Source organism: Gossypium hirsutum, chromosome A13 (genome assembly GCF_007990345.1).
Source record: "Gossypium hirsutum isolate 1008001.06 chromosome A13, Gossypium_hirsutum_v2.1, whole genome shotgun sequence".
In the NCBI taxonomy this organism is placed as follows: domain Eukaryota; kingdom Viridiplantae; phylum Streptophyta; class Magnoliopsida; order Malvales; family Malvaceae; genus Gossypium; species Gossypium hirsutum.
The window spans coordinates 73,039,623-73,065,160 of NC_053436.1; the positions used below are offsets into that span (position 1 = coordinate 73,039,623).

General features: G+C 35.2%; 1 non-coding gene across 1 annotated transcript; it reads left to right on the forward strand.

Moving 5' to 3' along the window:
• Window positions 1–21,127: 21,127 nt before the first annotated feature.
• On the forward strand, window positions 21,128–21,234 carry LOC121213435 (small nucleolar RNA R71). Its single transcript, XR_005908817.1, has one exon. It is a non-coding gene; the product is annotated as a small nucleolar RNA R71 (small nucleolar RNA).
• The last annotated feature ends 4,304 nt before the right edge of the window (window positions 21,235–25,538 follow it).

The window sequence follows — 25,538 nt, forward strand, 5'->3', positions numbered from 1 at the left end:
GGAGGAAACAAATAGCGATCAACAGACTGCTATTAGATCTTTGAATGTTCTAACTATAGTTGACGAATTTGTAATATTGAAAGTAATGTTAACTTTAATTTACATGCATGTTGACTTTTATTATTGATTTTTTTTCAAATTTTTATATTACCATATACCATTTTTTTAGCTGAAAGTGGTGGGAGGCGCAAAACTCGAGGACGTACGCTATTAAAGGATTTATATAATCTAAATTCTGTGGAACGTGTCAAAGTATCTAGAAACAGTCATGGTCAGCCTATTGGATCAAAACCTCAGCTTTTAGTAGGATACTTAGGCATTATAGCATAAAATGCCAATCTGTTGCCAATCAACTACGAGTCATGGCATCATATGCCTGATAGTAACAAAAATCAAGCTCTCGATAATATTGAGGTAAAAACGTGAATGTAATTTATAATACTTTAGTTTAAGTTTCATTTATATTTACTTTCTAAACTTGTGTTATTTGCAAGAGAGATTTGCTTTAGAGGTCTCGAATAATTATGTGAAGAAAGCATTAGGAAAGAAATGGAGAGATCATAAAAGTACTTTAAAGATGGAATATTTCAAGAAAAATATAAGCCTCGAAGAGAAATTGTGAAATGTTCCACCAGGAATGCTGAGGTACCAATGGGAAGATGCAATTAGATTTTGGAATTCAAAGAAAGGAAAGGTATTATGTACTTCCAAACTCTTATAATTATTTTGGTTTATAGTTTTTACTATATACGTAATAATAATTTCATAATGTAGGATCGTAAGCGAGTTGGAATTACAATAGGCAAAAACAAAAATTCACGCACACAACTGGGTCGAAAAGTTTTGCTTGTGTAGCTGATAACAAGGTATTTTGAATTTATTAATTATGTCAAATATTAATTACTTTCTACTAAATAATATTTTTCGTACTATATTGTAGGAATTATCGTATAGTCAAAAAGTTGGACGCCTTTAGCTTTTTGACATTACACATAGAAAGAAAGATCAATTTCCTATGACTACTGAAGCTACATAAATTATGGTATATTTACTTAATAAAATTTGAATTATTTTAAATATTTATCATGTTTAATTATAATGGTTTTAATTCGTCTTTTGTAATGCAAAAAAGTGTCATTTTATTTGCATTTGTTTGATTATATATTTCGTTTCTAACTCATTGATTGATTTATTAGGAGAAATTAAAGGATAAAAGGGCGGAGTATGAAGCGATCGCTTCAAGTGATAGTTTTGTTAATCTGGACAACATTGATAACTGAATGATTGAGAAGTTTTGGGTCCTAAAAAGTATGGTCGAGTTTGATTTCAAGGATCTTTTGTTAACCCAACCCAATATTTTGGATCCAGCTCACAGTAATACATGCCTTTGGCAAATCAGGCTCAAGCTAAAGTTCAGAGGTTAAGAGACCAGATGGCTCAGATGCAAGCAAGCACAATTGAGCAAATTGCTCAACTTAAGGCAGAGGTAGCATCGAGAGAAGCAGAGGTTCAAAGAAAATATGATGAACTCTAGCTACAACTTAAAGCAGAGGTAGGAGCGAGGGAAGCAGAGGCAACAAGAAAATATGACGAACTCCAGCTACCATTTCAAAATATGATGAAGATGTTTCAGCAGAATCAATTGCAGAATCCGCCATCTTAGACTTTTGCTTTCTTATTGTGTGAATATCTTAACAATATAACTTTTGAATAAAATATATTTTGTTATTTCATTTTATATACATATTTCTTTCGTGATAGTATCATTTAAATTTGAAGTTTTTGGTTGGATTTGATGTTATAGGAAAATATGTTGAAAATTTGGGTTCTATATGAAATAAAATGGGTTGGTAAAATCTACTAAAGTTAGTGGCATTTTCTCACAAACGCCGCTATAAAACATAGCCTTTAGTGGTATTTTTACTATAAACGCCACTAAAGAACATGATCTTTAGCCACGCTTTTATTACAAACGGCACTATAGAACATGATCTTTAGCGGCGCTTTTACTAAAAACGCCGCTAAAGAACATGATCTTTTGTGTTGTTTGTAAAAAAAGTGACACTAAAAATCATGTTCTATAGCGACGTTTTAATAAAAGCGCTGCTAAATATCATGTTCTATAGCGGTGTTTTGCCACATAAATGCCGAAATTTAGTGGCGTTAACTATAGCGGCGGTTATAAGCGCCGCTATAGGGCCAAAAAAATGCTGCTAAAATCCCTTTTTGCTATAGTGAATGATCATATAAATACACACATTAATTCTTAAAAATGAAAACGAGACTAAATCGAGCTTTAAATACAACATATTAGATTTGGGCATGAAAAAGGACCAAATTTTAAAGTTTTCAAAGTTTTGAATTAAGTATCGTTATTTATGTGATAGGTATCGATACCAAAATTGATATTAATACCATTTTGGTACTCAGAAATTTGAAAACACTGTTCATTTGGTCAAGTATCAATGCCTCGGTCCCTAGTATTGATACTTTTATCCAAATGGTCAAAAAATCACAAGTTTGAAAGTTCATTTCGTGTCCAAACCTATATCTTAATTCATGGATACAACTAGTACACATATGACCTGCATAAAACTCACTCAAACCATTACAAACATGCCATGATTTAACCATGACCTATTGACCACCTCGCCTATTATAATTAATAACTAAGTATGTAATTAGGTACCATAATCTTAATACTAACCAATATGCCATTTGGAACCATCACAACCAAATTCAAAACATAAAGTCAATTATACATACAAGCATGTATCATCATTGTAACACTCCTAACCCGTAACCTTCGTCGGGATAGGTTAAGAGGCATTACCAGACTTATAATAACATTCAGAACAATCATTATCAAATAATCATATCATCACAATAAATGTCATTTATTCACATTCTTTAACAGTCCGGTTTAGACCCTAGTGGAATAGTGGTTTCAGGACCACATATCCGAGTCAGAAAAATATTTAAATATTATTCTCCATGTTCATGATGTGTGAATTAGCATGTGTGAAAGTTTCATTTGAAAATTTAATCGCTTGTGTGTTTAATTTTGAAAAAGGACCTAATCGCGTAAAATGTAAAAGTTGTGTGCTAGATGTTAAAAATGCCTATTTGACTTGGCTTTGTAATTGAGAGGTCCGTATGTGGATATTATTCCATTCACTTTGATAATGGACATAAATGACCTTATTATATGTGTTTTTAAATGGTTTATTAAAAGGGTATTATGGTCATTAACATATTAAACATATGTTAAATAAAACATAACATAAAATAAAGCCATTTTCATCTTGTTTTGCCAAAATATCAAAGGAAAATTAAAAGATAAAAGCTTGCTAGGGTTCGGCTATGGTTTGGCTTGATTAAGGTATGAGTTTTGTTCGATTTTTGATAATTTCTACATTTTTTGTAATCGTTGCTTTGTATATTTTCGAACCCATGCCTCAATTTTTGATTTTTCTTGATGAATTTGAAATGTGCCATGGATGGATTCATGAGCTTTGTGATGTTATATGTTGAAATATGAAAGCTTGATGTTGGGTTTACATGTGTTGTCTTTGAATTTTTGATGAAATAGAGTAATTTGGGCTAAATTGTAAAAATGTTATTTTCAGGGACTAAAATGTGAAATAAATGAAATGTATGGACTTGTATGAGAGCTAGGAAAATTTGGCTAAGCTTGTGTACAAGCAAATTTTGTGTATTTTATGATTTTGTTGATTAGGAACTGAAGTGTCAAAATGTGAAAATGTGAAAATGTGAGGACTAGTTTGTAAAATGCCCTAATTGTGACACCCCTAATATGACCCTAGTCGGAAAGTGGTTTCGGGACCACAAAATCGAGTCATAAAAATAATTAACCGTCATACTTAATGCTTATTATATGTATATATGCATGTGTGAAAATTGCATGTTTGGATTTTGTTAATTGAAAGTGAATTTTATTAAATAGGACTTATGTGTGACACTTTTGAAATGTGATAGGCTAATCTATAAGGATCTATTAATGCATGTTAGGAAATGCTTGTACTTGCATGTCAAATTACCCAAAATGTTAGGTAGTGGCCGGCCATGCTATGGGTTAAAACATATTGTAAACATTTTGTGTTAAAATGTTGTGGGAGTAATAAAATACTAGTTGATGGGGGGAGAAACCAAAGTTGTCTCACCCTTGCTCCTCTATTGCCGTGACTTGAGGGAGGAAGAAGAAAGTTGGGTTGCTTTAATTTTTGGCTTAGAAGATGGCTAGAAGGAGGAAAAACTATGATTTTAGCTAGTTAGGTAGCTGAAATTTCAAGTAACTCGGTAATCCATCGAAGAAGAAGAAGAGGGCTGCAACAAAAAGAAAAATGGAGACAGTTTGCATGTTGAAGAAAACTAATGATTTAGCTTGTTTAAGAGTTGTATCCTAAGTTGGTAAGCTTTCTAAGCTCCCCTCTATCTTTAACTTTGTTGTAAAGCAAAATGATGATGGATTGTGGTTGGAAGGCATGAATGCGGGTTGTAGAAAAGAAAAGCTCTTTGATTAGTTGTTAAATCTACTACTGTCCAATTTTGTGCCTTCGTTATGCTGTCCAAAATTTGAACAAATTAATGGTTCTATTTTCATGCCGATTAGGGGTTGATAAATTGAGTCTAATAGCTAAAATATTATGTTATTCTTACTAAGTTTCAGTTGTTAGTAGTGACGTAACAATTTGACAATTAAATGCATAAATGACTGCTGGAAACTGCAGCTTGAAAACAAATTGTTCCAGCATGTAAATGCTGATTTGAATGTGCTGTAATATGTGGAGGAATTGGTCTGCTGCATGTTTGAAATAAAAGAAAACAATGGTTGTTAAATATTAGTTTTTGTTGCTAATCGAATGGGTTTAATTCATTGTTCAAGGGGCTATAAATCGGTGTTAATTAAGCTATTCGGGTGGTCTAATAAAACAGCCTGAATGTTAAATAATGCTTGCTGTCCAGATTGAAATTATGCTAGAAGGTTGAACAATTGTTGTTCAAATTTGGAGTGTTTAATGGACTCCATGTTGCTAAAATTTACATGAATAGAAATTTCTAAGCTTAAATTGTAAGAATTTGAGTTGCGTGGTTTAAATTGTCAAAGATGCATTTGGCATTTGATTATAATTTGTTAAAGGGTGTAAAGTATTGATAGTTCTAAATGGTACATAGTTAAATGAAGAATGAAGCTTGATAAACTTTTATTTAGAATGGAAGTAGGAGAAATGTGTATTCGGCCATGTTGTGATGAGTTGAATTTGAATGGTTGATGCCTTAGTTTATAAACGGTCATTAGATGAGTTTTAAACTTGTTAAAGTTTGATAATTTGGGGGTGTTAAGTTGGGGAAAACGTGTAATAAAAATGGGTTGATAATGTTTGTTTGTTAATTGATGTTTGCACCTTAAATAGTTGAAATAAAGCTTGCCGATTATGATTAAATGTTTAAATTGTAATGGTCATATATAGGTATATATATATGCCTTATGTATGTACCATGTATACATAAGGACATTCGGCAATATGATTAAATTCATATATAAGGAAGCATGATAAATTAAGTGACTCCTTGCTTGTGAATGTGAATTAGATATAAATTAAATAAGCATGAAATCGAGTCATGGCATGTTTTATTAAATATGATACATATTGAAATCTATTGTTTTAGATATAGATTAAATGATATGTGATTGCCAAATGTGATTGTTAAGTGAATAATATTAGTTAAGTACTTAAGCAAATCTATTGTTTTACTTAAGCTTAAGAGCAAAGAGGATCAAAGTCGGATAGGGGAAAAGAGAAAGTAAACGAATAGCCGTGGATATCTAGTCGTCGACCAGTTCCGAGGTAAGTTTTAAGTGATTAAACATTGAGTAAATTCAATCATAATAGGACATAATGAGTTGATTTAATAAGATATGATGTGGCCATGATATGTCTTAAACTCAAATGGTAAGTTCATAAGTGTTTAGACTTGGAAATTTAAGAGCAAATTATAATAATTTGCTTAGGACAGCAGCAGTAATGTGATTTTAGAAAATCACTATAAATTGTTGGTGTGGAATTATAGGCTGAATAAAATATGTAATCAAAGCTTAATTAGTCTAGTTTCTTATAAAAGAGACCGTGTAAGCAAAGAAATTTCCTATAAAGAGATATTTAAAGTTGTGTGAGACAGTGTCAGAATGACTCCGAAATCCCCTGTTCTGTTTTTAGAAAATCATTATAATTTGTACAAAAATGGTTATAAGATAAAATTTATATTCTTAGACTCCTTAATAAGTCTAGTTTCAAATGAAATCAAATAGAACATATTTTGAATTCTGTACAATTAGAAATTTGATTCGTAGTGAAGACTGGCCAGATTAGTCAAACAGTGAAACAGGGGAAACTTTAAGAAAAATCTGGTATTGATTGGCCAAACCTAAAATTCTGAAAATTTTATGGATGGAAGATATATGAGTCTATATTCAGGGAAAATTAACGGCAATTGATTTTGAGTTTTGTAGCTCCAGTTATAAATAATTTAGTGACTATTTCTCAGGAAAACAGCTTGTAGTGAATATGTGAATTTGTTGTAAACATTGATGAAACTATTTGAGTTGCTTATAAGCTATTGCTGAAATTGATGTACAAGATAAATATATATGTGTGTGGTAAAGCCGAATAGCTAATGTGAAATATATATGAGATATGTATATGTGGTGGCTAGTGTGAAATATGTATGAGATATGTATATGTGGTGAAGCCGAATGGCTAGTGTGAAATATGTATGAGATATGTATATGTGGTGAAGCCGAATGGCTAGTGTGAAATATGTATGAGATATGTATATGTGGTGAAGCCGAATGGCTAGTGTGAAATATGTATGAGATATGTATATGTGGTAAAGCCGAATGGCTAGTGTGAAATATGTATGAGATATGTATATGTGGTAAAGCCGAATGGCTAGTGTGAAATATGTATGAGATATGTATATGTGGTAAAGCCGAATGGCTAGTGTGAAATATGTATGAGATATGTATATGTGGTAAAGCCGAATGGCTAGTGTGAAATATGTATGAGATATGTATATGTGGTAAAGCCGAATGGCTAATGTGAAATATGTATGAGATATGTATATGTGGTAAAGCCGAATGGCTAATGTGAAATATGTATGAGATATGTATAGGTGGTAAAGCTGAATGGCTAGTGTGAAATATGAATGAGATATGTATATGTGGTAAAGCCGAATGGCTAGTGTGAAATATGTGTGAGATATGTATATATGGTAAAGCCGAATACCTAGTGTGAAATATGTAGGAGATGTGTGTATATTGTGGCCGAATGACCAAATGTGAAAGGTGTGTATTATTAGATATTTGATGAGGCAAATGAATTACAAATATGACAGTCGATGTGAATGTTGTAACATGTGATTAAATGTACATGAAACTTGGAAATATATTCCGGGTAAGACCCGATGACTACGTGTGGAGATTATGTCCGGGTAAGACCCGATGACTATGTGTGGAGATTTTGTCCGGGTAAGACCCGATAACTACGTGTAGGAACTATTCGAGCTAATGGTTTCGCTGAAGATTCGAGTAAAGCATAAGATTATACGACTTCACAGTAACAATTGGTAATAAATACGTTCAATGCGTTAAGCTGGTCAGGTATGTATTTTGAGATTATATTTAAGCTTGATTTGGACTAAATCACAAGGTCGTTATGTGATGCATATGTGAGTAAAGCAATAAGACTGTTCTATGATTATTGTGCGTTTGGTCAATGTGGAAAGTTAGGTGAAAATATGTAATGTACCTATGTTTATAAGAGATCACTATCAAGTGAGAATTTATTTGCCTATTATATATGATGAGATGGGCATATTCGGTAAAGGGATGGTATGCCCGAAGGAAGAGTGAAATAAAAATACGAACAACTATGTTATAATTTGATTGTTATCTGTTGACACTGCTTAAAACTTACTAAGCATTGTAATGCTTACTCCGTTTACTTTGTTTCCTCTGTTTTATAGATCTCATTTGGAAGCCACAGGCTCGGGGATCGTCAGCAACTAGTCACACTATCACTATCCACTGCTTGTTACTGTTATGTTTTGAATTATTTTATGGCATATAAAGAATAGACCAGTGGCCAAAGAATATTTTGGTTAATGTTTATAAGCCATGCGAAAATGGCATCTTTTGAATGTGTACTTATAGCAGTTAAATTGTATCCCTGACTGTCTTTAGTATTTACCTAAAGGAACGTTCTTTATAAAAAATATATATATTCAAAATTTTTACTGTTCGGATATGAGTTTCAAGTCCGGTAATGCCCCTTTACCTATTCCGGCGACGGATACGGGATAGGGGTGTTACACTAATTATGTGTGAATGGATTGGTTTGAGTGATTTAGTGAATAAAAGGGTTAATTTTGAATACATATAGATCAAGAAAAGAGGATTTTGGACTTAAACCGAGGGAAGTCGAAGATTATAGAATACACGATCAGAGTCGACAATTCAGAGTACGAGGTAAGTTTGTACGTAAAACATGATGTTATAAGTATATTTTGCTGTTTTGATTATGCATAGATTGTCTATATATTTGGTTGGATGAATACAATGATAAACCAATGGTATTTGGCACTAAGTGTGAGATTTAAATTAGCTTCGGCTATATGAGGCACTAAGTGTGCGATACTGAAATGGTTTCGGTTAATTGAGATGGCACTAATTGTGCAGAATTATTAAAGCTTCGGCTAGTCTTTAAAGCACTAAGTGTGCTGATGTTTAAAGCATTGGTGATCTTTAGAAAGTCTCAAAATATCTGAACAAGAGGTGAGAATGAAAACGAATGAATACAGGAATGTTCAAGTAAGTATAATATCTATGTGGTAGATGGTAAAATGCATAAAAAGTTTATTGAATTGGTATAAACATATGGTTGGTGTTGGCATGGACTTGATGGATGAGTTGAGAATTTATAAGTACTTATGTGTTGATATTTCATATTTTATATACTGTTGATGTTTTTGGTACCAGCTTACTAAGGATTTGAAAGCTTAGTTTGTGTGTGTGTGTCCATTATTTTTAGATATCGAAGCTACTGTGAGCTCGAGGATCGTCAAGGATCGTCACCACACTATCGAATCTCATTTTGGTATTTTTGAAAATGTATATTTTAAAGTATGGTATGTATAGACTAGTAGTTATGGGATTTATGTTTTGTGATGTATATATTTAGCCATGTGATTTGGCTAGCTTATGTTGAAACTATAGCTTGATAATAGTATATGATATGTGTTGATAGTATGCAATTGTGGTATGTTTTATTTGGTTAAAAGAAATGGTATATGTTGGTAAGTTTTGGAAAGTTTTAGTATGAGATTGAATGATGTATGGAAAGAAATGTTTTGATATGATCTTACCTTATTTTGGTATGCATTTGTAAGGTTCATGATTATGTAAATGGTTGACAATGTTATGGTATAAATGATGTGTGTTTTGGCATAAAAATTGGTTGCATTGGTTGTGCATATAGGCTTGTTTCTTTCCTTGTAGGTTGACCCAAATTGGGGTGGCAATTTGGCTATTCAAATGGCTTATTTTTGTTGACACGGGCAGAGCAAGGGCATGTGTCTCAGCCGTGTGCGACACACGGCTTTGTTGCATAACCGTGTGTCCCCTAGGGTACCCTACAATTGTAAGTTAGGCTAAAGCACGACCAAGGCACACGGGCGTGTGGTTAGCCGTGTGGCCCAAGTTAGGCTCGACCATGGCCAAGGCACACGGGTGTGTCTTGTGGCCGTGTGGTCAAGTCAGTATGTATGTGTGACAGCCCTAATTTGACCCTAGTCGGAAAGTGGTTTCGGGACCACAAAACCGAGTCACAAAAATAATTAGATGTTATATTCTGTGCTTATTATATGTGAAAGTGCATGTGTGAAAAATTTCATGCTTTGATTTTGTCATTTGTATGTGAAATTATTAAATAGGACTTATGTGAAAATTTTTGAAAATGTGATAGGTTAATTTGAAGTGTCCAAATAAATTTATGGTGTAAAAAAGTGGATTTGCATGTCAAAATTCCCACTTTAATGTGTAGTGGCCGGCCATAATGATAGTGATAAATAAAATATGCATTTTAAATTAGCATTATTAATTTTAATGGATTTATTATCATAAAATAAAGATAAATAAAATTACAAAATGAGGAAAAGGACAAAGCTTGTTCATCTTTGTTCTTCATAGCCGAAATTAGGAGTGGAAAGAAACTCAAGTAACATTCGGTCATTTACTACATGATTCAAAGGTATGTTCATGTATTTTCTTTCTTGAAATTCTTGTTAAAATTAGCATGGTCAAAACATTTCTTGGTTAACCCATGTTTAAATTTTGAAAATTTGTTGTGTTGTAAGTATTCGGCCATGGAAGAAATTAAAGGGATTTGGTTGTTGTCTTTAAGTTTTAATGAGAAATTGTGGATGAGTGAAGTTTGAGCTAGTTAAATGTTTATATAGGTGCATTAGATGAGAAAGTGAAATCGGCTTGTGTATGTGTAGTTGCCGAATGTAAATTTTGATAACATTAAGTATTGTTGCGTTTTAAAATGATGAAGTAGAGATTTAAGCTTGATAGAATTTTTGTTAAGAATGAATGAAAGAATATGTGTATTCGGCTATGGATGTTTGGATAATAAATTAGTGTGGATGCCCTGATGAGTTATGCTCAAATTATAAGTTACTTAGTTAAGCTTGTTTAATTTGTTCTTAATATTTCGAGATAAGTTACTTAGTTAAGCTTGTTTAATTTGTTCTTAATATTTCCGAGTAAGTTACTTAGTTAAGCTTGTTTAATTTGCTCTTAATATTTCCGCATAAGTTACTTAGTTAAAGAAAATTTTAAAGTACTTAGTTAATTGATACTAGGTTAATGGTAATTAATATAAACTTTGTATATGTACTAAAGGTTGTAGATGAATTCGACCTTGGGAGAAATTTTGGTATAAAATGCTTGAATGTTATCAGGTTATTGCTTTAATGATCGAATGTGTCAAAGGCTAATGCATGGACTAGTTGATCAATATGTGTTAAAAGGGAAACGTAAATAAATACCTATTTGATGAGCTATATATATATATTTATATTCGGCTATATGGTAAAGATATATATATGAAAATATGATAAGCCTTATGAGTTTTGTGTTTGTGTATGTAAACTAAGTATACAATGAATATTAGGCTATAAGCCAGCTTGATGGGACCTTAATAAATTAAATTTTGTTTGAATTAGCTCAAGAGCATAGAGAACCAAGGTTGGACAAGGGAAAAGAGAAAGTAGTTGAATAGCCGAATCGAGACTGTTCGAAAATATATTCGAGGTAAGTTTTAAGTAGTTAAATATATATAATATTCGATAATGACATGACAGATTATGAGAATTAAGTATTACTTGTCATATATGTATATGGCCGAATGGCAATTGTAATGGTAGTAAAATGTGATATGCTTTCATGACCAAATGATAGTGTTTGATGAATATGAGTAAGATGTTACGTGTAAACTATCAAATGTTAAATGTGAGTGATGAAATTAGATAAAAGTGAATAAAATGTAGGATGATATATTCGAATGATGCTGGTACCCAATTTACTGTGATTGTGTTATATGAAACTTGTTGATTTGAATATCACACAATACTATTCGGGCCTTTGAGCCTAGCAGGCAATAATGTCGGTGAGATACTATTCGGACCTTTGAGCCTAGCAGGCTATAATGCTGGTGAGATACTATTTGGGCCTTTCGAGCCTAGCAGGCTATAATGCCGGTGATTTGATAAAAGTCTAAAACTAAGATACCTCGTGTTAGAACGACAAATGAATAAATTCAATATGTTAAGTGGGCCAGGTACGTATTATGTACTTATATGTGAGTATGATTTGAATTGAATCATAAGTGTATAATGTGATACATATGTAAATAAATGTTATATCAATATCTATGATCATGATACATTCCCGTCAAGGTGTGAAAGCATGCGAAAATATTCGATTTATTTATGCCATATGAATTCAGATTAAGTGAAATTAGAATACTAATTGTGCATTATGTGCTTGTGTATATTCGGCCAAATGGTAATATATCTAGACAATGACCTCTTGAGAAATTGAATAATTGATGTATAATTGAGTTTATTTGTTGCATTGCTTAAAACTTACTAAGCTTATGAAAGATTACTCCGTTTGTTACGTTTCTCTGTTTTATAGATTGTTGACTCCAGTCACCTGCTCGAAAAGGGATCGTCAGCAACTCGTCACACTATCTATCATTTTGGTATTACTATGTTTTGAAGCTAGTATGACATGTATAGAATAGACTTAAGTGAATGGTATTTTTGAGATGTTGTTGTATATAGGCCTTGCGAATATGGCATCTTTTCAATGTTTGTATAAAGTTTTTGAATGCATATAAAAGTAAATGTTCTTATATCAGTGTGATTGTACAAATGTGGTATTTTGGGTTGGTAACACTTCATAACCCATTCCGGCGACGGATACGGGTTATAGGGCTGTTAGAGTATGCCCTGTTTCGCCACGACTTAGACACACGGGTGTGTCTAAGGCCGTTTGAGGCACACGGCCTGTTCACACGGGCATGTGACCTTTTAAAAGTTGAAAATTTTTCTAAGTTCTGAAACTTCCTGATGTTATCGAATGAGTCTTGAATGTATGATTTAGACCTCGTATGATTGTTTAAAGTTTGTGTTAAATGTGTATGATCTATATTTTATTGAATTGAGATGATTTTTGTTCTATGGTTGTTCGGCTCTGAGTTGTGAGTTTGGTAATGCCTCTTAACCTATTTTGATTACAGTTAAGGGTTAAGAGTGTTACATTTTATTAGTATCAGAGCTATGGTTTAGTCGGTCCTAGGACTACCATGGTGTTTGTGAGTCTAGCTATACATGCAATATTTATGAACTGTGATACTGTGATGAATCCTTACATTGAAATGTGCTTTTATATAGCAAATGGATCCCAAAAGAGCCGTAGCAGACGATGCTGAAAGTAATGCGCCTGCTCCCATGCAAAGGATAGTGCAAGCTGATTCTCGACCGGCTACGAGTAATCGTGATGGTGAGGTTAAACAAGCCTTCTATCAAATGATGAACGATTGGTTCACCCAATATATTAGAACCAATCTGATTGTACAACAACCTCCACCCCCGGTTAATCCTCCTCAAGTTCCTATTATGCCACCAGTGAATTCGATTCAGTTAAGTAGACCACTAGTTGATAAGATTAGAAAATATGTGGCTGAAGAGTTCCAAGCTACAATGAGTGATGATGCTGAAAAATCCGAATCCTGGTTAGAGAACACGATAAGAGTGTTTGACGAATTGTCTTTGAGTCCCGAGGAATGTATAAAATATGTTTTTTCCTTCTGAGAGATATGGCGTACCATTGGTGGAAGACTTTGACATATGTGGTTCTGAGTGAACGGGTTACTTGGGATTTCTTCCAAGCTGAATTCTGGAAGAAATATATCAGTCATAGATTCATCGATTAGAAACGCAAAGAGTTTCTCAAACTTAAACAAGGTTGTATGTCTGTCATAGAATACGAGCGGAAATTTGTAAGGTTAAGTCAGTATGCTCGCGAATGTGTATCTACAGAAGCAATAATGTGTAAACGATTCGAGGATGGCTTAAACGAAGATATTCGTCTATTATTCGGGATTTTGGAAATCAAAGAATTTGTAGTTGATCGCGTGATTTCATGATAGGTTTTAAATATTTATAATTACTCATTCTTGAACTAACTATTATTGCGATGTAGGCAAGTGTACCTATCGAACAGTAGTATAGTTTTAGCAAGACCGGATTGTCGAACCCAAAGGAACTAAAAGTACTAGTAATGACTGTCTTTTTATTATCTAGCCTAAGAATAAAGAGGTTTTTGTTTTAACTAACTAAATATCTAAACTGAGAAAGCACAGAGAAAAGAAATGGGGAATTGCTTTTGGGAAAAATCGATTGACTTAAGACAATACCTAAGGAAAAATCAACCTAGACTTTACTTGATATTCTAGCTCCGAATCGGACGATTTATTCATTCAACTTGTTCCATAGAGATCCCTAAGTTATGTTATTATCCCTATTCAAGACTAATAATGTCTAATCCCTAGATTGAATAACCGAGACTTTTCTCTAATTAACACTCTAGGGTTGCATTAACTCGATCTATGGATCCCCTTATTAGGTTTCACCCTAATCCGGCAAAATCTTGTCACCCTATGTCTACGCGCGCAATCAACTCCGCTTAATTATGAAAAATGTACTCTTAGACAGGGTCTATTCCTCCTCTGAATAAGAGCATGTCTTGAATCAGTATCTTGGGATATCAAAACAAGAATTAAGAACACATAATTAAGAACAAGTTAAATATTTATCATACGATTTAGAAAATAATAACAAGATTCGTCTTAGGTTTCATTCGCCTTAGGTATTGAGGGGTTTTATTTCACAACTAAATAAGAAAACATCTCAGAAGAATAAAGAATACAAAACATAAAGAAAACCCAAAACTCCTGAAAGGAAATTGAGGAGAGATCTTCAGTCTTAATGATGAATCCGGCTTCTGAGATGGATCAATTAGCTTCCTTGGAGTAATTCCTTACCCCCTATTATCTGTCTCCCTTTTCCTCCTCCTCTAGGGTGTATTTATAGGCTTTGGAATGCCTAAAAACCCTCAAAATTGGCCTTTTTTTAATTGGACTCAACTTGGGCTTGGTAGGGACACGCCCATGGCACACGCTAGTGTTCGATTACTTCAGGCCGTGTTCAAGCCTGCCAAATTGAGGCGGGTGTGTTGTTTGCTCGTGTGAGGAGGTCCAGGCCGTGTTGATTTCGTACTTTGGCCCATTTTCTCTGTTTTTGGCCCATTTCTCGTTTCTTTCGCTCTCCTATGCTCTCCTAAGTATAAAACATGAAATTAAAGCATTAGGAGCATCGAATTCACCAATTCTAATGAGAAATCATCCATAAAATGCATTAAAATGGGGTAAAAATATGTATAATTTATGGTTTATCAAATACCCCCACAATTAAACATTTGCTTGTCCTCAAGCAAACTTCTCAACTCGTAATCAAAATAAATTCTTCTCAACTTATAATTTCTATCAATAATATCTCACATTAATCCATAAGAAATCATACATTTAGAATTCAACTAAAAGAACATAAAAGTTCCAAACATTCCAAGTTGAGCATTTTATTCATGCAAACATAGGTGTCTCCCCTAATATAAGTAAATACTTTTGATTCAAAATATCACAGAGTTTTACATCCTCACTAAAGATTCACTCAAATCACTCGAGGTGTTTAAGGAAAATAAATGAAGCACTCAATACTCAATAATGAAAAGTCATTACCATAGGCTTGCATGAAAATCAAATCTCCACCACTATATTTTAAGATGATACATCAATCAAAAGGTCTTTAGAGGGTTGTAATGAGGCTTGGTTAGGGGGTTTGGTCACAAGCTGAATGAAAGGGTTAGAATCGAGATTGAATTGAAAAAGATTGCCTAACTAGAAAAACAGTTAATCTTCATTTGCGTACAACAGAGCTTCTTCTTAGAATATGGAATTACAGATATGTATACATAGTTTTTTTTTCTTTTTTTTTAAGAACAAGTTAAATAATCAAACAAGACATAGCTAAGCAATTTCTTCAACTCAAATCTCGACAAAAATAGGAATCAAATTAATTTAGGGGATTTCCACAATAATGGGTTAAGAGTTAATATTGAGGTTAATACAAGGAATGGCTTGTTAGGCTTAAGGGGGTTTACTAGGGGTTAATCATGGAGGTAGGCTTTTCATAGCATGAGTGGGTTAATCCTAAGTGCCTTAATAATTTTGACATATCAAATCAAATGGTGTGGTGTCGACATGCATAATCAAGCAAGTTCTAGAATAACAGTTCAATACTGACGCACTCAAAGCAATAATAAAAGTGAGCATGAAAGAATTAATAGATGCTCAAAAGGCTCAAAAATCTCACAAAAATTATGGCTTTTTGATGTTTAGACTCGTGAATTCCAATTCAAAGTAATACCTAGACTTGGGGAAACAACTTATAATTTTACTCTTAAAAATCAACTCATCATGCTTGATTCTCTAATGTCTTAAAGTTTAAACAATCAATGCATAAATGCCTATGTTTTAATTCAAGATATATCAATCAAAATCATAAATTAATTAAAATTTATCCTAAATATGATATGAAAGCTTTTCAAGAGAACAAGGCAATCATTCAGGGATTTTTCTGATAATGAAATAAATATTCCCCCGACACTTAAGACATACATTGCCCTCAATGTACAAAGATAGATATTAGAGTATAAAAATAAGATAGGGAGAGAAGTGAAACTTCCTGTATGATGAATTCCTCGAACTAGAGTTTTGGAGAGTAATTGGCTCAAGAGTGGAGGAGGATACTCCGGCGGTCGTAGAGGTTCATTAGTCCATAAGTCCTACGCCAAAAGAATATTATATCTAGTGTAACTATGGTCGTGGTCGATCAGGACATGGCAGTCATGGAGAACCTTTCCCGGTGGAGTTTTAGTTCCTATGTGACGATGAGTTTAAGAGGTCTATATAACTGTGATAAAATCAGAAACTTTTTAGGGTATATTAGGGAGAATAATTACTCAAAAAGAAATAACCGAAATTAATAATTAAAAATAAAATTTTTAAAATCTAATAAAAATAAAAAGTAGTTTCAATAAAAATTAAAAACATAAAATAATAAATAAATATTTTTAAACATCTTCATCGCTGAATGGTTCGCGAGGTGGGACTGGCGATGAGATGTGAAGGTGCTGACAGATCTGCTGTAGAGCAGCATCAATGTTGTCAAATCGTTGAAAACACTGCTACTCGAATCGGGTGAGGCACTAAAAAATGTCAGCATATGAAGCCGCTGCATGAACTGGACGAGAGGGTGGTGGTGGCTGAGTCAGTGGGTCCTCGTGCTGCGGGGGGATATCATCAGGAATGTCCTCGTAGGCCTCCTCCTTTATAAATTAGGCGAGATGATACTGGAGAGGGTAGGTTCCTCAGCTCCTCTCGATCATCCTCATGCTAAGCTTGCTCAAGATGCCTTGTGGAGACATCTGGCCGATGAGGGTGAGGGATGATTCTTGGGCTGCGGTGTTGAGGAGCCCGAAGTGTCGCGCCAGTCGAGTCACGTATGGGCCAATGGAGATGACCCCCTTCCGATGCCGTTCCATCTGGTGCTGAATCACGAGGGCAATGAAATAGGCAAGGTCGATGACGTGCCCTTGCGACATGCACCATAAGAAGTAGACGTCGTGGGTATTGACGACGCCAGTGCTCTCTCGCCTCCCTGTAATCGTGTGAGCTAAAATTGCATGTAAGTATGTTAGGGATGGTGGGAGAACTGATGCCTTGGAGCAGCTAGGATTGTAAGAGGCCGTGCTAGGGACCAAAGTGTGCCAGCACTTCGGGGGAGAGAAATGTATGTGGTGACTGAGAGCATGTAGTTCAGTCTCCTCCTTGAACTCCTCCGTATATAAGCCTAGTGCAGCACCAAACTATGGGACGCTTAGCTGGTAGATTAATCCGCCTAGGCAAAATTGAACAGTGCCGAGATCATCGTAGTTCGTCATTACGGTCTGAAGATGGAACGTTGAGCATAGTTCCATCGTGAGCTCAAGGTATGTTGGCTCGATAATCCCAAAGAATAGCTCCTAAGGGTCGGTGGTTAGAAGGGCTTGAATCGAATCAGCCAACTGAACCTGTTCTACAGCAGCCCAATTGATGCAGTGACCCGCAATTAAGGGTTGGGCCCGAAGTATTTGGAAAAGCTCTTCTTGGGGCCCTCGAGGGAACTGCAGGAGGGGGTGACGAATTTTCGTGGTTGGACCTGCGGAAGATGACGCTCCTTTCCTCTTTCTCAAGGTAGGTACGGCGATTTTCTTTCCTCGTGAAGACGAGATTAAAATGCCTGTAATATAAAGAATAATAATAATAGGTAAACGAATTCAAAGAAGTAAAAGGCATGAATTTTGAACTAACTATTTCAGCCAAGACTAATAATATGAAGCAAACTCAACCACAATAACAATGAGAACGAGAATAGAAATGTAATAGGTATGAGGTTTTCCTAATCTCAATTTAACATGGAATATATGATAACTAACCTAGGAATGCAAATTAAACGATAGAAATTGGCATTGTAATAGCATGAGAATAAATATAGTAATGTCATGGGTATGAGGTGTTCCTAATAATTTGATTTAACACAAAATGTATGATAACTAACCTAAGAATACAAATTAAATGATAGAAAAATGAACAATAGTTCAAAAGGTATGAAGATTATGTTGCTAATAAGCATTAGAAATAAGTAAACTAGAAGTGAAAGGAGTAAACAAACGTTAAGGGAAAGAGATTGAGCGTCAAAAAATGAAGTGGGAAGCGGCGCACAGGCGTGATAGGGAGGCCGTGTGGAGTTCTAGTGGCTAGGGTTAGGGTTTTTTAATGGGAAAGAAAGTGAACAGTGCAGGGTATTTATAGATTTCGGGCCACACAGCCAGGACACACGCCCGTGTTCCCCAATTTCAGCCCGTGTGATTCGCGAATTTCAAATTTGGGCGCGTTTGACATTTAGTACACCCCCTTGTTCCTCAGGCATGTGGGTTCACACGGCCGTGTTGCACGACCATGTCAAGCTTCATCACTTCTCCCACGCTCGTGTATGTAAGCCAAACGCCCATGTCAATTTAACAGGTTCGACCACGGTTCTTCCACACGAGCGTGTCGGACACCCGTGCTGTTTTGGCAAGCTTGGCCACAGCCATGTCGCACGGCCGTGGCATTCTATCGAAGCCCGTGTTGGGAGAATCCTTGCCCTATTTTCACACGGCCATAAGCACGGCCGTGTGCTTGGCTGTGTCTTTGTGGAAACAGCTGTATTTAAGATTTCCATTAGTAAGTTAGGAGTTAAATACCAAAATTTAAAGAAATTAATATTGTTAGTGCTCGAGTTTCCTCCCAAGAAGTGTTTATTTATAGTCTAAGCTCAACTTACCTCTCCGTTGTATGATCATGGTGGTTTGAGGAGTTTATACTCCTCATTCCTGCTATCAATCTCATCAAAATAAGGTTTTAATCGGGTGTTGTTTACCTTAAAAGGACTGAACTTGGGATGACTCACCTCTACCGTACCGAATGGAAAAATACTGAGTACTGTAAGAGGGATTTCCTTATTCAGTGTGGTAGTGACAATGTGGGGATCTGTGGCATCTAATAAGACCTTATCACCAACCTTAAGTTGATTTGGAGAGGTATCAGGCTCGTTTTGGCATAGTTTTGGTTTGTCATGTGTTCTTGGTTTGTGCGTCCGCCATTCATTGAGTTCCTCGATTTGTAATCTTTGATCTTCATGAACAGGTCCTCTACTATTGCTTGACAATTACTCGTGTGCTTCCTTCAGACTCATTTTCTGCAAAGTAGATGTCAACATATTGTTAGTTTTAGTAGAATGGTTTAAATGATAACCTTCAATTCTTGATGTGTTGCCAGAATTGCAAGCTTGAAGGGTGATTATTTCGTCTCCCACTCGGAGTTTGAGTTCACCTGTGCCAACATCAATGATGGATTTAGCAGTTGCTAAAAAGGGCCTTCTTAGAATTAAGGGAGTGTTGCTATACTCGTCTATGTCTAGAACACTAAAGTCAACGGGAAATATAAATTTATTGATTTTAACTAGCATATCTTCAATAATACCTCTAGGGAATCTTATAGTTTTATCTGCTAATTGAATGCTCATCCTAATCTGTTTGGGTTTCCTGGGACCTAGTTGCTTAAACATTTTGTAAGGCATGACGTTGATACTAGCCCCTAGATCAGCTAATGCATGATTAACGTCTAAACTACCAATTAAGTGAGGAATAGTAAAGCTTCCTGGGTCTTTTAGTTTGTTGGGTAGTTTATTTTGGAGAATGGCCGACCAAACTACGTTCAGCTCCACATGCGACGCCTCGTCCAACTTTCGCTTATTTGCTAAAAACTCCTTTAAAAATTTCATTGCGTTTGGCATCTGTGATAGAGCTTTGATAAACGATAAGTTAATTTGTAATTTTTTTAAGAGTTTAAGGAATTTACCAAATTGTTCATCTGAGCGGTCTTTCCTTGTCGTGTTTTGGTATGGCACACAAGGTTTATATTCGACAGTCACTTGTTTGTTTGTAGTTTGATCTACCTCACCTTGACCTTTGCTTACCACAGTTTCTTGCCTCGGTTCTAGTTCAGGCTCAATGACTCCTTCATCATCTTGAATATTAATTGCGTTGAGTTGTTCCCTTAGGTTAGGTTCGGTATTACTTGGCAAACTACCTTGTGGTCATTCGGAGATTAGTTTCGAAAGCTGGCCTATCTGAGTTTCAAGGCTTTAAATCTTTGCTTGTTGATTTTTAAGTGTTGTCTCGGTGTTCTGAAAATGGGTTTCTAACACTGATATAAACTTTGAGAGCATCTCTTCAAAGTTTGGCTTCTTTCCCTGTTGGTAGGGTGGTTGTTAGTAGCCCGGAGGATGTTGTGGTTTTTGATTTCCTTGACTGCCCCACAAGAAATTGGGGTAGTTCCTCCAACCTGCATTATAAGTGTTACTATATGGATTGTTTTGAGGTAGAGGATTATTAACCATGTAGTTTAATTGCTCGTTATCCATGCTGTGGCCATAAGGTTAGTATTCCGAATGGTTTGTTCCACCGCTACTTGCTTCGCACTGCATTACTGGGTGAACCTGTGAAGAACTAAGAAAACCATCAATCTTTTTATTCAAGAGTTCTACCTAATTTGACAGCATGGTGACTGAATCGATGTTATAAACACCGGCTATTTTCATTGGCTTTGTCCTCATGACATGCCACTGATAGTTATTCAGTGACATCTCCTCTATAAACTCATAGGCATCTTTCGGTGTTTTATTGTTGCTAGTTCCGCCTACCGCTGCGTCAACCATTTGCCGAGTCGAAGGATTCAGACCATTATGAAATGTTTGTACTTGGAGCCAAAGCAGTAACCCCTGGTGAGGGCACCTTCTCAGAAGGTCCTTGTATCTCTACCATGCATCGTAGAGTGTTTCTAAATCCATCTGCACAAAAGAAGACATATCATTACGTAATTTAGCCGTTTTAGCCAGCGGAAAATATTTTAGTAAAAATTTTTCGGTCATTTGTTCCCAAGTAGTAATTGACCCTCGTGGTAATGAGTTCAACCACTGTTTAACTTTGTTCCTCAATGAAAAGGGAAACAACCGAAGACGTATGGCATCATCAGAAACACCATTGATTTTAAATGTATCGCAAAATTCCAGAAAGTTTGCTAAGTGATTGTTGGGATCTTCATCCTGCAAACCATCAAACTGAACAAATTGTTGTATCATCTGAATAGTGTTAGGTTTTAATTCAAAAGTATTTGCAGCTACAATAGGTCTAACTATGCTAGATTCAGTTCCTATTAAAGAAGGTTTAGCATAATCATACATAGTGCGTGGAGCAGGATTTTGATTAACCGCAATTGCAGGAGGTAGCTGATTAACTTGGTTTTCAGCCATCTCTTCGATTAGGGGTTGAGTATCGTCTTCTTGCTCAGTCTCTGTTTATCTTAAGCTACGCCTTATTTCTCTTGGTTTCTACGAATTGTACGATCGATTTCTTCGTCAAAAAGTAATGGTCCCGACAGGTTTCTTCTAGTCATAAACTATAAAAACATGCCAAGAGAAAGAATGATTAGGTTAATAAATAATAATAAAATTAAATTAAATTGCAAGAAAAATAAATGGCTAAAGTAATAAAAATTGAGCGTTCCTAATATCTTAGTTCCCCGGCAACGGTGCCAAAAACTTGATTGCGTGATTTCGTGATAGGTTTTAAATATTTATAATTACTCATTCTTAAACTAACTATTATCGCGATGTAGGCAAGTGTACCTATCGAATAGTAGTATAGTTTTAGCAAGACCAGATTGTCGAACCCAAAGGAACTAAAAGTACTAGTAATGACTGTCTTTTTATTATCCAACCTAAGAATAAAGAGGTTTTTGTTTTAACTAACTAATTATCTAAACTAAGAATGCATAGAGAAAAGAATTGGGGAATTGCTTTTGGGAAAAATCGATTGACTTAAGTCAATACCAGAGGAAAAATCCACCTAGACTTTACTTGTTATTCTGGCTCCGAATCGGACGATTTATTCATTCAACTTGTTCCGTAGAGATCCCTAGGTTATGTTATTATCCCTATTCAAGACTAATAACGTCTAATCCCTAGATTTAATAACCGAGACTTTTCTCTAATTAACACTCTAGGGTTGCATTAACACGATCTATGGATCCCCTTATTATGTTTCACCTTAATCCGGCAAAATCTTGTCACCCTATGTCTAGGCGTGCAATCAACTCCGCTTAATTATGACAAATGTACTCTTAGATAGGGTCTATTCCTCCTCTGAATAAGAGCATGTCTTGAATCAGTATCCTGGGATATCAAAACAAGAATTAAGAATACATAATTAAGAACAAGTTAAATATTTATCATACGATTCAGAAAATAATAACAAGATTCGTGTTAGGTTTCATTCCCCTTAGGTATTTAGGGGTTTTAGTTCATAACTAAATAAGAAAACATCTCAGAAGAATAAAGAATACAAAACATAAGGAAAACCCAAAACTCCTAAAGGGAAATTGAGGAGAGATCTTTAGTCTTAATGATGAATCCGGCTTCTGAGATGGATCAATCGGCTTCCTTGGAGTAATTTCATTATCCCCTATTCTCCATATCCCTTTTCCTCCTCCTCTAGGGTGTATTTATAGGCTTTGGAAAGCATAAAAACCCCAAAATTGGCCTTTTTCTGAATTGGACTCATCTTGGGCTTGGTAGGGACACGCCTATGGCACACGCCCCTGTTCGATTGCTTCAGGCCGTGTTCAAGCCTGCCAAATTGACACGGCCGTGTTGTCTACCCATGTGAGGAGGTCCAAGCCATGTTGATTTCGTACTTTGGCCCATTTTCTCCGTTTTTGGCCTATTTCTCGTTCCTTTCGCTCTCCTATGCTCTTCTAAGTATGAAACATGAAATTAAAGCATTAGAAGCATCGAATTCACCAATTCTAATGAGAAATCATCCATAAAATGCATTAAACATGGGGTAAAAATATGTATAATTTACGGTTTATCAGTAGTGCTTGTTGAACAAGCATGTAAAGCTGAAGATATCGGGAAAGAGAAAAGAAAAGCTGATCTTGAAGCTAGAGAGATATGAAAGAGATCATCGGGAAAATCATTTCAATCTGGATCAAAGAAGTTTAGAGATGATAGTAGTTATTCAAAGACTAGTGTGGGACATTTGAACAGAGATCGTGCTAGATTGCAATCGAATTTTTGAGCTCCAGCTACGTCTATTGCCAGTGTTGATAGTGTAAAGAATGAAAAGCCTGGGTGTGATCAATGTGGAAGATGATATTATGGAGAATGCTGAGGAAAGAATAGTAACCGAGCTTGTTACAATAGTGGTTCACGAAATCATTTTATAAAAGATTGCCTAGATTTAGCTGAAAAAAATAATGTTCAGAATCTGAGACTAAGTGGCAATGCTTCTCGTGGTAAACCTTCCAAAAATATGGGAATTGTAAGCGGTAGTCAAAGTGGAATAAAAGATACAACTGTTAGATCTGAGGCTCCTACAGCTACCAGAGCATATGCTATTTGAGCTCGCGAGGAAGCTTTATCACTAGATGTGATTACAGGTACATTTACTCTTTATGATACTTTTATAATTGCTTTGATAGATCTTGGATCGACACATTCGTATATATGTATGAACTTAGTGAACAGTAAGACTTTGCCTGTAGAGTCTACTGAATTTGTAATTAGAGTTACGAACCCCCTAGGCAGATGTGTTTTGGTTGATAAAGTCTGCAAGTATTGCCAGTTAATATTTCGAGACACTTGTTTTTCAGCTAATCTGATGCTATTACCTTTTGATGAATTTGATATAATTCTGGGTATGGATTGGTTAACTTTGCATGATGTTGTTGTGAACTACAAACGAAAAAATATTAATTTGAGATGCAAGAATGATGAAATAATCAAAATTGAATCTAGTGATTTGAGTGGATTGCCTACTGTTATATCTTCGATGAAAGCTTCGAGTATCGTGAGAAAGAGTTGTGAAGCTTATTTTGCATATGTGATTGATTCGAGAGTGTCAGAAAAGAAAGTTGAATCAGTGCTTGTTGTGTGTGAGTTCCCTGATGTATTTTCTAAAGAACTTCCGGGTTTACCTTCGATTAGAGAAGTAGAGTTTTGCATTTAATTGGTACCTGGTACTACTTCGATTTAAATAGCTCCATATAGAATAGCTCCAACTAAATTGAAAGAATTAAAGTCTCAGTTGCAAGAATTGACCGATAAAGGCTTGCTAGACCAAGTTTTTCACCTTGGGGTGCTCCAGTTCTATTTGTTAAAAAGAAAGACAGAACGATGAGAATGTGTATATATTATCGTCAATTGAACAAAGTGACTATCAAGAATAAGTACCTTCTGCTCCAAATTGATGATTTCTTTGATCAGTTGAAAGGAGCTGCTGTGTTTTCAAAAATAGATTTGAGATCAGGCTATTATCAGTTGTGAGTGAAAGACTCAGACATTTCAAAAACTGCTTTTTGAACGAGGTACAACCACTATGAATTCTTAGTTATGGCTTTTGGATTGACTAACGCACTTGCTATTTTTATGGATTTGATGAATAGAATTTTCAGACTGTATTTAGATCAATTTGTTGTTGTATTCATTAATGACATATTGATTTATTCACGTGATGAATCAAAACATGCCGAGCATTTGAAATTAGTGCTACAAATTCTGCGAGATAAATAGTTGTATGCGAAGTTCAGTAAATGTGAATTCTGGTTGCGAGAAGTTGGTTTTCTGGGTCATATTGTATCAGCCTCTGGTATCCGAGTTGATCCGAGCAAGATTTCAGCTATTTTGGATTGGAAACCTCAGAGGAATGTCTCTGAAGTCTGTAGTTTCCTAGGACCTGCTGGTTATTATAGAAGATTCATAAAAGGTTTTTCAATGATTGCGACTCCATTGACAAAACTGCTTCAAAAAGATGTGAAGTTTGTGTGGTCGAAAAAGTGTCAGAACAGTTTTGATCAGTTGAAAACTTTGTTGACTGAAGCTCCAATATTGGTACAACCCAAATCGAGTAAAGAATTTTTGATTTACAGTGATGCTTCTTTGATCAGACTGGGATGTGTTTTAATGCAAGAAGGCAAAGTCATTGCTTATGCTTCAAGACAATTAAAGCTGCATGAAAAGAACTACCCGACGCATGACCTTGAATTGGCCGCGATTGTGTTTGCTTTAGAGATTTGGCGCCACTATTTGTTTGGTGAGAAATGTTACGTTTATTCTAATCATAAGAG